The following is a 14,178-nucleotide window of genomic DNA, read 5'->3' on the forward strand; positions in this document are numbered from 1 at the left end:
ATTTTATGTTTTGGTTTTAATTTGTGAGTGTGCTATGGACATAAAATATCCAACTTCTGCAGTCACATTCCGCCTCCCTAACTTCCCTCTTGCAGTTTCATTGAGTGTGGTAGTCTTCACTTCCGGTCCTCAACTGTTGTGAAGTATTGCTGTGATCAAAGACACAGATGCCTGCAGTGCTCCACGGTTGGGGGTCAAGTGAACCCAGAATAGCCCACACAGGGTGACTGTAGAGCTTAGCAGGTGCCAAACTCTCAGACAGCCTCAGCGGTAAGGCTCTGCAGAAGTACTGAGTCTGGGCATCACATTCTGTTCTCTAGCATCTGCCACAGTGCAGTGAGCAAACACACTTAACTGAATGGAACAGCGATGGTCCAGTAACCTGATGTGTAAGGAAAAGCGTAGGCTAGCCCTCTCCTCCCATCTCAGCTACTTCTTGCCAAGCCCTCAAACCCCTTCAGTAGCTTAGATCTACTAACCTTCAGGACACTGCATAGCTGTCTCCACCTCTGTTCTTACTACCTCTCCTCCTCCTCCTCCCAGCCCCTTTTCTTTCATCCTCCTCTCACCTGCATGACTTCTTCCCTGCTCATCTCTCTGCTTAGAACTGCCTCCCACTTCCCGCACACCCAGCCATCTCCTACATCCAGCCTTGTTGCATGGTTCTCTACCCCTCTCACATCTCCGCCCCTTTGCATTAGGTGTTTGGTCCAATCATTATGGGCGTGTTTGTCCATCTTCCTTAATCAGTCACTTGGGGCAGGGGCCTTGCCTTAACAAAGAATACTCTGCTTGAGCATTTCTGATCTCCTAAGGGTTAACAAACTGAGCCACCTCATCCCTGGAGGTTGATAATTATCATTCCCAGTTTATGAGATGGGGCAAACAGCCACAGAGAGATGAAGTCACCAGCCCAAGGTTACTCAGTGAGTCAGGGCAGAGCTAGGACCACAAAGATCTGTGTTAGATCTGCAAATCTATCCATCCCCCCCCCCCCAGTTATTTGTAGAGGACAGTGTGAACATCATGCCTCCTATAATCTAAGATAGGGTGTCTGATGGGAAAGTGATCTGAGAATTAGAGTGGAGCCTTGCACCATTTTCCCCTCTTTGAGATGCATGAAGCAGATTTAAATGGATTTGCCTCTTGGTGAGATATGTAAAAGAGGCCATCACTACCTGATTGAAGTCCAGAGAGATGAAGCATCAGCAATGTTCCCTTAAGCATGACTAACTGTGAAGAACAGTGCCAAGGAGATGAGTTTTTGGGGACAGCAAGTGAGATTACAGTTAACTAGGTTGACCAGATATCCCAATTTTATAGGAACAAGTTCTGATATTCGGGGCTTTTTCTTATATAGGTGCCTACTACCCCCCTCCCAATTTTTCACACTTGCTATCTGGTCACCCTACAGGTAACAGCCCACTAATGTTTATCTAAGAGGAAAAAGGAAATCATTGACTGAGAGAACTTGCTGCAGGTTACCACAACACCAGCTGCTGACTTCTGTAGCTCAGAAGAGCCACTGAAACACCAAACTGGCCCGTGTCATCTAAATGGGGGAAGAGACACTTGAAGGCAGAAGCTGCCCAAGGAGTAGGTTGGGCAATTTCTCTGCCTAGGTTTATTAAAGTAAGGAAACACTGACAGAATGGAGGGCTGTAGTGGATTCTTTAGTCAGGGGCCATTGGATCTCATTTGCTGAGACTAAAGAAGGCGGGAAAAGCTCAGGATCAGACCCTTAAATATGCATCCCTTATAACATGTCAGATTAATGTCACACCTTCCATCCTGAAGAATCCCAAACTCTGCATGGTGACAGGTTTCAGGGGGTAGCCGTGTTAGTCTGTATCAGCAAAAACAACGAGGAGTCCTTGTCGCATCTTAGAGACAAATTTATTTGGGCATAAGCTTTCGTGGGCTAGAAAGGCAGAGACCAACCTCTGTGACAGCATGTGTGCGTGTGCGGGGGAGATTTTGATTCAAACACCTGTGCAAAACCTTATCCTCCAGTACCTGAGGGAGAAGAGCTGGTGTTGACTGTATATTCCAGTTTTACAAATTAGAAATACAGACACCTCAGGCCTGAAGTTCCCATTAAGGATTGCTGCTTCTCAGAGATGCTCTATTTCCCACACACAGCAGATCTGGATTGTTTTTTCTTTTTAATTAAAAGGCCCCCCTATTCAATAGACAACAATTTGCTCCATCTATCCACCTTGGAAGGACAAAGCTCTGTCCTGAACCTGCTGGGATTTGAACCTCTGTTTCCAAGAAAGCTTAGGTGTCACCAGTTGGATGTTTGCACCACTGAGTCATTCAGCTGAGTGTTGGGGAAATCTCCTGCAGAGACTGGCCACAGCAGGAGATGGGACAGTGGATAGGGTGGCCCAGTGCTTTGGGGTGATGCAGAGAAGCCCAGCTGGTGGGTCTTGCTCACATGCTCAGGGTGAAACTGATGGCCAGATTTTGGGGTCAGGAAGGAGTTGAACCCCCAGGTCAGATGGACAGGGACTACGGAGTGATGGGGGGATGGTTCGCCTTCTTCTGCAGCATGGGGCACAGATCACCTTCTGGGGTCATCTGGACATATCTTGTCTAATTAATTCCCTGCCATTGCAGGGGGCTCAAGCATTGGTGGTCTTCGCCTCTCCCTGTGGCACACAATGGTTTCGTTTCCCGAGGACTGAAATGCTTGGGTCTAATGCGAGTCTCACTATAGTGTTACCTAGGTGGCACTTAGGTTCTGTGCCATACAGGTGGTCAGACTAGGATGATCTACGGGTCCCATCTGGTCTTAAACTCTATGAAACAAGCTACCCCTGCCAGTAAAATACAAAGGGGGCCAGTTTTGCCCATTCTCTCACTTACCTAGGTGCTTTTTGATCTTGGCTACCCTCAAGGATTTCTTTCTGTAAAGTACTTCTGGCCCCTCTCTCGTGCCAGTCAGTGTGTTTATCCTTCCACACCCCCTGGAAGTAGGGCCGTGCTAATATCCCCTTGCACAGATGGGGAACTGAGGCAGAGAGAGAGAGAGAGAGAGAGAGGGAAAGAGAGAGAGAACGTCTACACAGCCAGCAGCAGTGACCGTCTAAGCCTGGGTCGACAGACTTGGGCTCCCACTGCCATGCTCAAAAGAGCTGTGCAGGCAGTGGCTTTTTTAAGCCAGAGCACCAGGCTGAGCCACATCATCTCAGGCGGGGAGGGAGAGCTCAGTGGTTTGAGCACTGGCCTGCTAAATCCAGGGTTGAGAGTTCAATCCTTGAGGGGCCATTTAGGGATCTGGGCCAAAAACTGGGGATTGGTCCTGCTTTAAGCAGGAGGTTGGACTAGATGACCTCCTGAGGTCCCTTCCAACCCTGATAGTCTATGATTCTGTGACCTATACAGCTCTATCCAGTGCAGGAGGCTCACTGCTACAGCAGGCCGTGTAGACATAACCCAAGAGACTTGCCCCAAGTGGGGGAGCAAGGAATTGAACCCAGGTCTCAAGTCCCTGGTTAGCACCCTAACCACTGCACCACCCTCGCTCTCCTGACAAAGCTCCCGGTGTAGGAAAACTCTCAGGCTGGTATTTTCAGTGGGGCTCGGCGGGAGAATAACAACATCCTGTCTAACAGAGGTCGGTAGGAGAGATTCTCCCTTGAGAGCACCTAGTTCACTCACCGGATTACAATAAAGGTGAGATGGAAACTCTCAAAGTCACTTGATTGATCATAAGACTCTATTGATCCCCAAGTGAGAGCCCCTCTCACCTCCCCCGGCCCCGCATCCAATTGATCAGCATTCACTTGGGCATCAGTATAGAACAAGAGTGCTGAGAAGGGTTGGGAGCAAATCCTCCCACTGATCAGTGTAGAAACCAGTGCAGCCAGGGAGGCCAGACTCTTCCCCCGCGTCAGTCAGAAATATCAGTGTCTGCTTTCTTCACAGCTGGAGCCGACACCCTAAGGTCACACAATACACTCCCTAACAGGTGTTAAAACATGGAGGATCCGGGGCACAGCAGGGGAACTGAACGGCAGGCGTTTGGGGGGTGGAAAGGAGGAGGAATTAATTTTTTATACTGCAAGATGATCGGGGATTACATCCTCCCCCCCCCCCCCCACACACACACACACAATTTCAATGGGCCTTTTTCACACATGCAGGTGAAGTTTGGGCAATCACTGCTGTGGAGAGAGCACCACAAACTCAGCTGCCCTCTGAGCAGGATGTAGCCTGCTCAGACCACTCTGGCTTGTGTCAGGCTGCAACAGAAGTCTGCAGAGCTGATTAAGAATTAAACAGCTTTTTATTCACAATGATCACAGGAGCTGCTGCCAGCTCACCTTGTTCTCAAGACCTGCCCTCTTCAATTCATCATATTTGTTTCTTAAATGCTTCTCCCTCGGACAGGGGGCTCCTCGCTCCACATTCTTTTCTATAGGCATTGAGAAGTGCGTGCTAAAGGTTGTGGGAGCTGATAATGATCCATAAATCACAATTTTAGGGCCTGATCCAAAACCTATTTATATTGATGGAAAGGCTTCGGTGGGTGTTAGATCAGGCTCTTGCTGTATGGCCCTGTGTGGCATGGCCTTTACCATCAGGTCTATGGATGACTAGCCGGCGTTCAGCCCCCTACCATACAGATTCCTGTAAGTATTCCAGTCTCTGGAGCAGCCTCGTCTCTCTTGTTACCATTGCTGGCAGTAGACTGGTTCCCATCACAACCAGTTTCTCGGTTGGAATGTTTCCTTTCAGTCACAAGTGGTGACTTCAACAAATAATTTTGGTAAAAAAACTCAAACCTCAAAAATGTCCATTTTTATTCAACATTCAAAACATTGTTTGACCCAAATAATAATTTTTTTTTTTTTGGTGTTTTGTCTTGCCAACTCCCCACCCCCACAAAAACAATTTCAGTTTTGTTTTGAGGGGGATAGGATGGCTGAACCGAAAAATCCACTTATTCACTCAGCTTTACTTGTAAGTCCTGTTGATTCTGTTCTTGCCCCCGGCTCCTCCCTGTCCTGGGACATTAGCTTGTCTGCCAGTTGCTTTGCATTGGCCTTCAATTTACTCTCCATAGTTGTCTGGAAACCCCAATTATCTCACTGGACTGGTGTGTGGCATGAGCCTGGATTATCCTTTGTGCGCATGTTTGATGGCTGGATCCAAACCAGCTCCCCACTTCACCTCTTTTGCCATGATAGGCCACCTGCCGATTTCCCCACTTGCTCCCCAATTTAGGCTAGACATTTTTTGCAGTTTTCTTGGGAGAAGAGAAGGATGCATTTCAAAGGGACATGCTCTGCACCCAGGGATCGACGGACATTATGCAGGAGAGATTTTTTTCTGGTTACTTTCTGATTGTAACAGAAACCTCAGTCTGGTTACCTATGAGGAAAAGGCCTTCTGGTTGATCTTTTCTACCATATCATTACAGCCACCCTTCTGGTTTACAACTGAGGTTAGCCTGTGGTCTTTTACATTTCTTTGATGTATAGAACCTTCAGCACTTGAAAGGAGGTTCCTTATAGACAGATATTGGCTATCATTCAGTTCCTATATTCTTTAATTCTGTGAAAACACCAATCCATGTGTTTGAGATGCTCTGGAAAAATCAATTACTACTAAGTTTTATATCCAGCGAGTAAATTGCCATCTCTGATTATCCCCCACCTGCCTATGACAGGTTTCCACAGCACACGGGTTGAGATACAGTCGCTTGGTTTATTTGAGAGGAGAAAAAAAAAACACGTGGGACTATTCCTAGACAATTTGCTACTGTAACCACCATTTTCATTACTCCAAGAGGAAAAACTGCATCTATTTGCCTGACTTGCTGTCCTGAAAGATCACATATGCAGTATATCTTACCATGTCTAAACCATGAAATGATTCTGAAAATAAGATTACAATTGGAATTTCTGAGCAGCTAAGTTTGCTGACAAACAACCTCCTTTGTAATTGCATCGGTATGGGAGCCCACCGTTACACAGTTAAACATATTTCTACTGGCTTAAAAAAAGCAGGAGAAGTGTAGATTTTTGATTTAAAGGGAGTGTGTATAACAGAGCCAGGAATCCAAGGATCCATTTACTCAGCCATTCACATCCTGGGTGACCATGAGCAAATTGCTTCACCTGTGTGACTCAGTTTCTCAGTCTGTAAGGTGTGGATAATATTCACCAACCTCACATGGGGGTTTGAGGCTTAATTAACATTTTAAAACTGTTTTAAGCTCTTAAGACTCCAGGTTCTCTAGCAGTATGGATTAAAGCATTATTATTGTTTCTACGGTCAGGCAGGCCCAAACTTGCAAAGGGTTTGGACGTGGCTATTTGAGTGGGCTCAGCACCACTGGAAATCAGGCCACAGGTACCTGAACAAGCAGTCAAAGTTAGAGACCACTTTGTCGTTGAGCCCTCCCTGTGTCACCTTATAGTTTAACATAATGGTTCTCAAGCAGCGTACCCCTGGGGGTTCGCAGAGGTGTTCAAGGGGGTACATCAACTCATCTAGGTATTTGCCTAGTTTTACAACAGGCTACATAAAAAGCACTAGCAAAGTCAGTACAAACTAAAATGTCAGACAGACAATGACTTTTTTAGACTACTCTACACTGAAATGTAAGAACAATATTTATATTCCAATTGATTTATTTTATAATTATATGGTAAAAACGAGAGTTTGCAATTTTTCCGTACTAGCGTGCTGTGACACTTTTGTATTTTTAGGTCTGATTTTGTAAGCAAGGGAGGTGAAACTTGGGGGTATGCCAGACAAATCAGACACCGGAAAGGAGTACAGTAGCCTGGAAAGGTTGAGAGCCACTGGTTTAACATGTAGCCCACCCAGGGAGAGGCCAAGACTCAGAGAGAGATAAACAACAACAAAAGGATGGAGCCTGCTTGATGCCTCCTCTCATTTTAGTCCAGTCCTGGTGCTAAGACAGTTAATTGGGATGGAAACGGATTTACACTCTGAATATATAGCACAAGTGTTCCCCCAAAACTAGTCACTAGCGAACAGCAGTACTTTCATGCTGGGAAGCTTTTCCTATTCTACACAAACGGAGATGGAAACTACAATCCATCGGTGATCTTCCTGAAAACACCCTCCTGGCTACTATGGATGTAGAAGCCCTCTACACCAACATTCCACACAAAGATGGACTACAGGCCGTCAGGAACAGTATCCCCGATAATGTCACGGCAAACCTGGTGGCTGAACTTTGTGACTTTGTCCTTACCCATAACTATTTTACATTTGGGGACAATGTATACCTTCAAATCAGCGGCACTGCTATGGGTACCCGCATGTCCCCACAGTATACCAACATTTTTATGGCTGATTTAGAACAACGCTTCCTCAGCTCTCGTCCCCTAATGCTCCTACTCTACTTGCGCTACATTGATGACATCTTCATCATCTGGACCCATGGAAAAGAAGCCCTTGAGGAATTCCACCATGATTTCAACAATTTCCATCCCACCATCAACCTCAGCCTGGACCAGTCCACACAAGAGATCCACTTCCTTGACACTATGGTGCTAATAAGCGATGGTCACATAACCACCACCCTATACCGGAAACCTACTGACCGCTATTGCTACCTACATGCCTCCAGCTTTCACCCAGACCACACCATAAGATCCATTGTCTACAGCCTAAGCTCTACGATACAACTGCATTTGCTCCAACCCCTCAGACAGAGACAAACACCTACAAGATCTCTATCAAGCATTCTTACAATACCCACCTGCTGAAGTGAAGAAACAGATTGACAGAGCCAGAAGAGTTCCCAGAAGTTACCTACTACAGGACAGGCCCAACAAAGATAATAACAGAATGCCACTAGCCATCACCTTCAGCCCCCAACTAAAACCTCTCCAACGCATCATCAAGGATCTACAACCTATCCTGAAGGACGACCCACACTCTCACAGATCTTGGGAGACAGGCCAGTCCTTGCTTACAGACAGCCCCCCAACCTGAAGCAAATACTCACCAGCAACCACACACCACACAACAGAACCATTAACCCAGGAACCTATCCTTGCAACAAAGCCCGTTGCCAACTGTGTCCACATATCTATTCAGGGGACACCGTCATAGGGCCTAATCACATCAGCCACACTATCAGAGGCTCGTTCACCTGCACATCTACCAATGTGATATATGTCATCATGTGCCAGCAATGCCCCTCTGCCATGTACATTGGTCAAACTGGACAGTCTCTACGTAAAACAATAAATGGACACAAATCAGATGTCAAGAATTATAACATTCAAAAACCAGTCAGAGAACACTTCAATCTCTCTGGTCACTCGATTATAGACCTAAAAGTTGCAATTCTTCAACAAAAAAAACTTCAAAAACAGACTCCAACGAGAGACTGCTGAATTGGAATTAATTTGCAAACTGGATACAATTAACTTAGGCTTGAATAGAGACTGGGAGTGGATGTGTCATTACACAAAGTAAAAACTATTTCTCCTTGTTTATTCCCCCCCACCGTTCCTCAGACGTTCTTGTCAACTGATGGGAATGGCCCACCTTGATTATCATTACAAAAGGTTCCCACCCCGCCCCGCTCTCCTGCTGGTAATAGCTCACCTTACCTGATCACTCTGGTTACAGTGTGTATGGTAACACCCATTGTTTCATGTTCTCTATGTATATAAATCTCCCCACTGTATTTTCCACTGAATGCATCCGATTAAGTGAGCTGTAGCTCACGAAAGCTTATGCTCAAATACATTTGTTTGTCTCTAATGTGCCACAAGTCCTCCTTTTCTTTTTGCGAATGCAGACTAACGGCTGCTACTCTGAAACCTCTCCTTTAGTATTCATTTAGCTTGTACCCATCCCAATATGGATCAGATACGTCTCCCCATGACACACCCAATTACATTAAACACCTACTACCCTATTTTTATTCTAGTAGTGCCCAAAAACCTCCAGCCAAGATCAGGGCACCATTGTGCTTGATGCTGCATAGACACATAGTAAAATATTCTCTGCTCCAAATTCCTTACAATCTAAATAGACAAGACAAAGGGTGGGATCATGTTGCCTTTTTACAGACAGGAAACTGAGGCAGTGAGCGATTAAGTGACTTGTCCAAAAACAAATCACATGGGGTGTCTGTAGCAAGGCTGAAAATTAAATCCAGATTTCCAGAATGGCCTTACCACGAAGACCATCTTTCCTCTTTGGGTGTTTAACGCCAACAAGCTCCCACTGGAGTGGTAGCATTAGGGTTCCTTTCCCACTAACCTAGGGTAAGGCTACCCTGAGATCAGAGGAGTGATTGCAGCTCATGGAGACATAACTGTGCTTGCTTTAGTCTAGCTAGTTCAGGGATAAGCAGCAGTGAAGATGCCAGCTGCACAACTTCGAGCATGGGCTGTACAAGCCCTCCCAGAACCTTAGGCACGTACTCATGTTGCTAGCCCGCACCCGGGCCCTGCCCCAGGGTCTTTGCTATGCTAGCTAGAAGAACGCTAGCATAGGTGTGCCTACCTAAACTGCAACCACACCTCTGACTGCAGCGTAGCCGTACCCTGAGACAAGTGATGTTACCATGTTTCTTAGCCCTTGTCTACACTTAAAAGTTTTGCTATGTTAACTTTGCCAGCTCAGGGAAGCAAAAAACTAGGCTAGTATAATTCTATGCTGGGGCTTTTACTGGCATAAGTAGGTTGGCAAAAATATGTATGTTTCTTAAAAAAAACAAAAAAACTCACAATCCTACCAACATAATTATGCCTGTTAAAACTCTAAGTTCAGACCAAGCCAAAGTCTCACTTCATGACTCCTTTTCCCATTTACACGGGGTCGGAGATGGCCATGAATCTTCGCCACTCCATCTGGTCCATCGCATGGGTTTGTAAGTCTTGGAGTTCCAGTCCTTTTCTCTTCAGGATTTCTCTTGACAGTCTTTCCATCGTGTCCTCTGTCGTCCACATCCTTTCTTGCTATCCTCTTCCGCCAATGTTTTCTTTGTTGGTCGTTCTTTTCCCATTCTTATGCCCAGACCACCTCAAACATGTGCTCTCTGGCCTATCTGTCACAGAATCCCAAGTTCATCTTCCCCCTAACGTCTGTGCATACTCCGTCTACCCTCCGCTTGCCTGCCAGTCTTCTCAGTATGTTATTTTTTTTTGCTAGCTCCGTAAGACCCACCATTTCCAAACCATATAGCAGGCAGGGACGAACACATGCAGCATACACTTGTCCTTGCAGTTTTTACTTAATTGCTGGTCCCACAATACTCCTGCCACCTTTTTCCACTCCCGCCCATGCACCCTGGGTTATTCTTTTCAATTCTCCAGATCTCTCTCCAGTAGCACTTAGGGTATGTCTTCTCTGTAACTAAACACCCACTTCTGACCCATGTCAACTGACTTGGGTTTGCAGGGCTATAAAATTGCAGTGCAGACATTCAGGTTCAGACTGATGGTCAGGCTCTGGGACCCCATGAGAGGGGAGGGTCTCAGAACCCGGGCTCCAGCCCAAGCTCGAATGTCTGCACTGCAATTTCATAGCCCCACAGCCAGAGCTCAAGTCTTCAGACCTGAATCAGCCATGGGTGTTTTATTTCAGTGCTAATATACCCTAAGTGTACTTCCCAAGTACACAAATTCTTCCTTCTGCTTCAGCTTCTCTCCTGAAGCTTCAGTCAACAGCTCTTCTGAAGTTATTCACGCAGGGAAGGTAGAAGTTCTCTCGAGTTCGGACCCAGCCTCAGTGTCTCTTTCATTAAATGAGAAGGGGGGAGAGGGGGAATAAAGAGAGAGACAAAATACCAGCCCAACTCCAAGGGAAGAATAAAATAAAGCCACAACTTTGTGGTGACCAGAGCATCACCAAAGCCGCAGCACATACTGGAAATGCTGCCACTGTTGGGGTTGTCTGGGCCCACAGATGCTTTTAGGCAAAAGATTGCACGTGCACACTGTCAAAGCTCAAAGTGAAAGTCCAGCCACCGCTTCTTCCATAGGCTTGCTGCACTAAGTGTATTCCTTATAGAGGTTTTTAGGGTATTTTTTTTTTAATAAGACAAAAATTAGCTCTATAATTAGAATTGGCAGAAGCAAGCAGATATTAGGTTTATTCAATGACCATTTAACAGAAGGCTGTGTTTCAACATGTTACACTTTGCTCGACTTACAAGTTTATTCCTTTAAAGGGTTTAGCTATGAATCCAGGATAGTGATTTATTGCTACACTTGGGACGTTCTGTAGACCGCTATTGGTGTGTGATTTGTAGGAGCCATGATACCCAAGTATGAAGGAGGGCCTGATCCTGACCTCATACCGGTGTCAATCAGGAGTAACTCTTCATTGCAACCAGTGGAGTTATAAAAACAGTGCAAAAGGAAGAGCAGGCCCACAACATCTTCATCACAAGAGATTTGCACCAAGCACTGGAACCAAAGCCCACTGCAGACAACGGGAAGCTTTTCATTGACTCCACTGGGCTTTGGATTGGGTCCCCAAAACAGCTTATTGCTATTCAAGCGTGGCCCTTAGCATTTTACTTTTAGACAAATGCTTTACAACACTTTGGGAGGGGAGGGACTTGTGAACTGTATCCTTCTACTGTGAACATAGTTCCTAATGAAATTATGAGGAAAAAACTTATGGGAAAAAGTTAAACTGACCACTCCACATTACTGTTTTGCATACACTCTGGCCAAATGCAGATACCTAAAATTAGGTCCTTAAATCCATTTTTAGGCTCTCGGTAACATGATTTTTCAAAGGTCTGACAGTGATTTTACAGCTGTGCTTGGAAAGGACTTTTGTAAGCTTTGGTAGTTACTAGGTTTGTTTGGTGTTTTTAAATACAGTACCAGAGGGATGTATGGTGCTTTACCAAATAGTTTAAAATTATATATATTTTTGCCTATCAGGGGTTACTATAGAAGTTAGATCTAGTACAGCAAGCAACACCACAGAGGGGAAGGTCAACAGATAGGTTGTCAGTTGCTTTATACAAAAATCTTGTTCTAAGCTGAAGAAGTGAAACCAGGGGTTTAAAAAAAAAAAAAAAAACCAAACCAACCCACCAACTACCACCCAAAACCACAAGGGTAGAAGTCAGCCAAACACATCTAGTAGAGCTGAGCAGAAAACTAGTTCTCCACGACCACACCCCCGCAGCAATTTCCAAGCATAAGAAAAACCAGTTTGTCACAATATTTATTTTATGTATTTATTGGCAAAAACAGGACATTTCCCCTGGAAGTTTCCACATCAACAAAATAACCATTTTCTGTCAACGACTCTTGGATGGAAATTGTTTGTTCTAGTAGAGTCTTTAGGGAGGAAGTAAGATTATCGTTTATATTACAGTAGCATCTGGAGACCGCAACCAAGTTTGCTTGCACTAGGCACTATATGTACATATAATAAGACAGTCCCTGCCCTGAAGGGCTTACAGTTGAAATAGGCAAGATAGCAAAAGGGTGTGAGAAAGAAAGGATTCTGATCTGCATTTTACAGAGGAGGACATGAGACACAGTGATGAAGGGACATGCCCAAGGTCACGCAAGAAGTCTGTCCCAGTCCCATGTCTTAACCACAAGGCCATGCTTCCTTCCTCTCTAGAATTGCACGTGATTATTACTGGCACGAGAAGCAGCATTTAAACCAAAATACAGCATCCCTCTGTGGACGTCCCCTTTCTCCTACGTACCCGAGAATATGAATCGACGCCTGCCCTACAGAGAGTGAAAAAGGCTCCATGGGATCAGCCCCATGTGCTTAACTGATGGATTATATACAGTGACCATGCAACTGGATCCGAATAAACTTTTCTCTAACAGACTCCACAAAATGACATAGAAAGTACAGTGAAAAGCTGGTGGAACTATGAGAAGCAAAACATGTATATAAACCCCTCTAAATAGCAAACTAAACAAATTTACCAAAACAGCTGAGAACGACAGCTGCTCCAATCTAGAAACCTAAATAGGTGCACAAATCAAAGCCAGTATAACCTAGAGTAAATAGCTCATTTTCATCTGTATTGCAGTAGTGCCTAGGCCTCAAAAGGCCCCAATCAAGATTGGGCCACCACCGGAGCAGACACCACAGCATCCACATAGCTTGTACCTGCCCTGAAGAGTTTTCAGTCTAAATGGAAAGACAAAAAGCCAGAGGGAAAACAAAGGGAAGTGACTTGCCCAAAATCACACGACAAATCAGTGGCAGAGCCAGAAGTACAATCCAAGGCTCCTGAGTCCCAGTCCAGTGGCCTATCCACTAGACCACACTGCCTCTCAATCCAAACATTTCAGTGGAGAAACTTTTGAGGTATACGCACTTCCATAAAGCTATGTCACTCCCATTATCAAGGCCATTTTGATCTGCCAGCCCTCCAGCAAAGCCTCGTGGTCACCTGTTATCAGTGGACTCATCTCCCGATGATCAGTAATCTCAGTCCTCAAAAACTCCTCCATATTAATCCCAAAACCAGCAGTATTCATGGCCAGGAAGAGAAAGGCCCTTACACTTATCAACAGGGCTCCGTGTCTTAGTTTTGTAGTGTTTAACGATCCTTATCAAAAGCCACTTACCAGATCACACTCTTACACCCCGACGCCTTCCCGGAGAGCAGCCTCTGGAGCCGAAAAGCAATTCACAATTCCTGGAGAGAGACAAAAGATCAAGCATGAGGTTAAGAACAGTGCCAGCGGAGTCCCTGAGGGTTCTTGGAAAGCACGCAGAGCACAATGCTGACCCTGACTAGCAGAGAGAGGGCTCCACTCCTAGGTACTGGCCTCTCGAGTTCATCGCTGGGGGAATGAGGTGAGGTGGCACCTCAGTGAAGTCATCCCACCCCACCCCCTAAGGTTCACAGACCCTGTTAAGAGAGGGTAAGGGAGCCCCTTTCCGAGTCTTCATTGCCTCAGCCTGACAACTGCTTTCTTCTGGTTGTCTTATGATGTACAGCCCCAGTTTTGTTGGGTGCTGTATAACAACTTCTCTCCAAGAAGGTCACACCCATTTCAGCCCCACCCTGAAACCTGCACCCCAATCCTGCCCACCTCTTCCCCCACAACTTTCCTCACCCCCTAAGCAAGTCTTCAGCAAGTCCCAGTTCTCTCTAGCAGACAGCTCAGCCTGTGGGCAGGTGAGTCCCTTTCCTGCATGTAGTCAGTTTTCAGGGAGCAC

At 45.7% G+C, this 14,178-nt stretch overlaps 1 long non-coding RNA gene across 2 annotated transcripts in view; it reads right to left on the minus strand.

Annotated features, from left to right (window-relative positions):
• LOC311532579 overlaps nt 1-14,178 on the minus strand; it is a 114,705-nt gene that overhangs the window by 93,272 nt on the left and 7,255 nt on the right. For both annotated transcript variants that reach the window (XR_014714410.1, XR_014714411.1), the window contains exon 2: nt 13,581-13,651. This is a non-coding gene — a long non-coding RNA (uncharacterized lncRNA). The remainder of the gene's footprint in view (nt 1-13,580; nt 13,652-14,178) is intronic.

Source organism: Lepidochelys olivacea (genome assembly GCF_965140295.1).
Source record: "Lepidochelys olivacea isolate rLepOli2 genome assembly, chromosome: 17".
In the NCBI taxonomy this organism is placed as follows: Eukaryota; Metazoa; Chordata; order Testudines; family Cheloniidae; genus Lepidochelys; species Lepidochelys olivacea.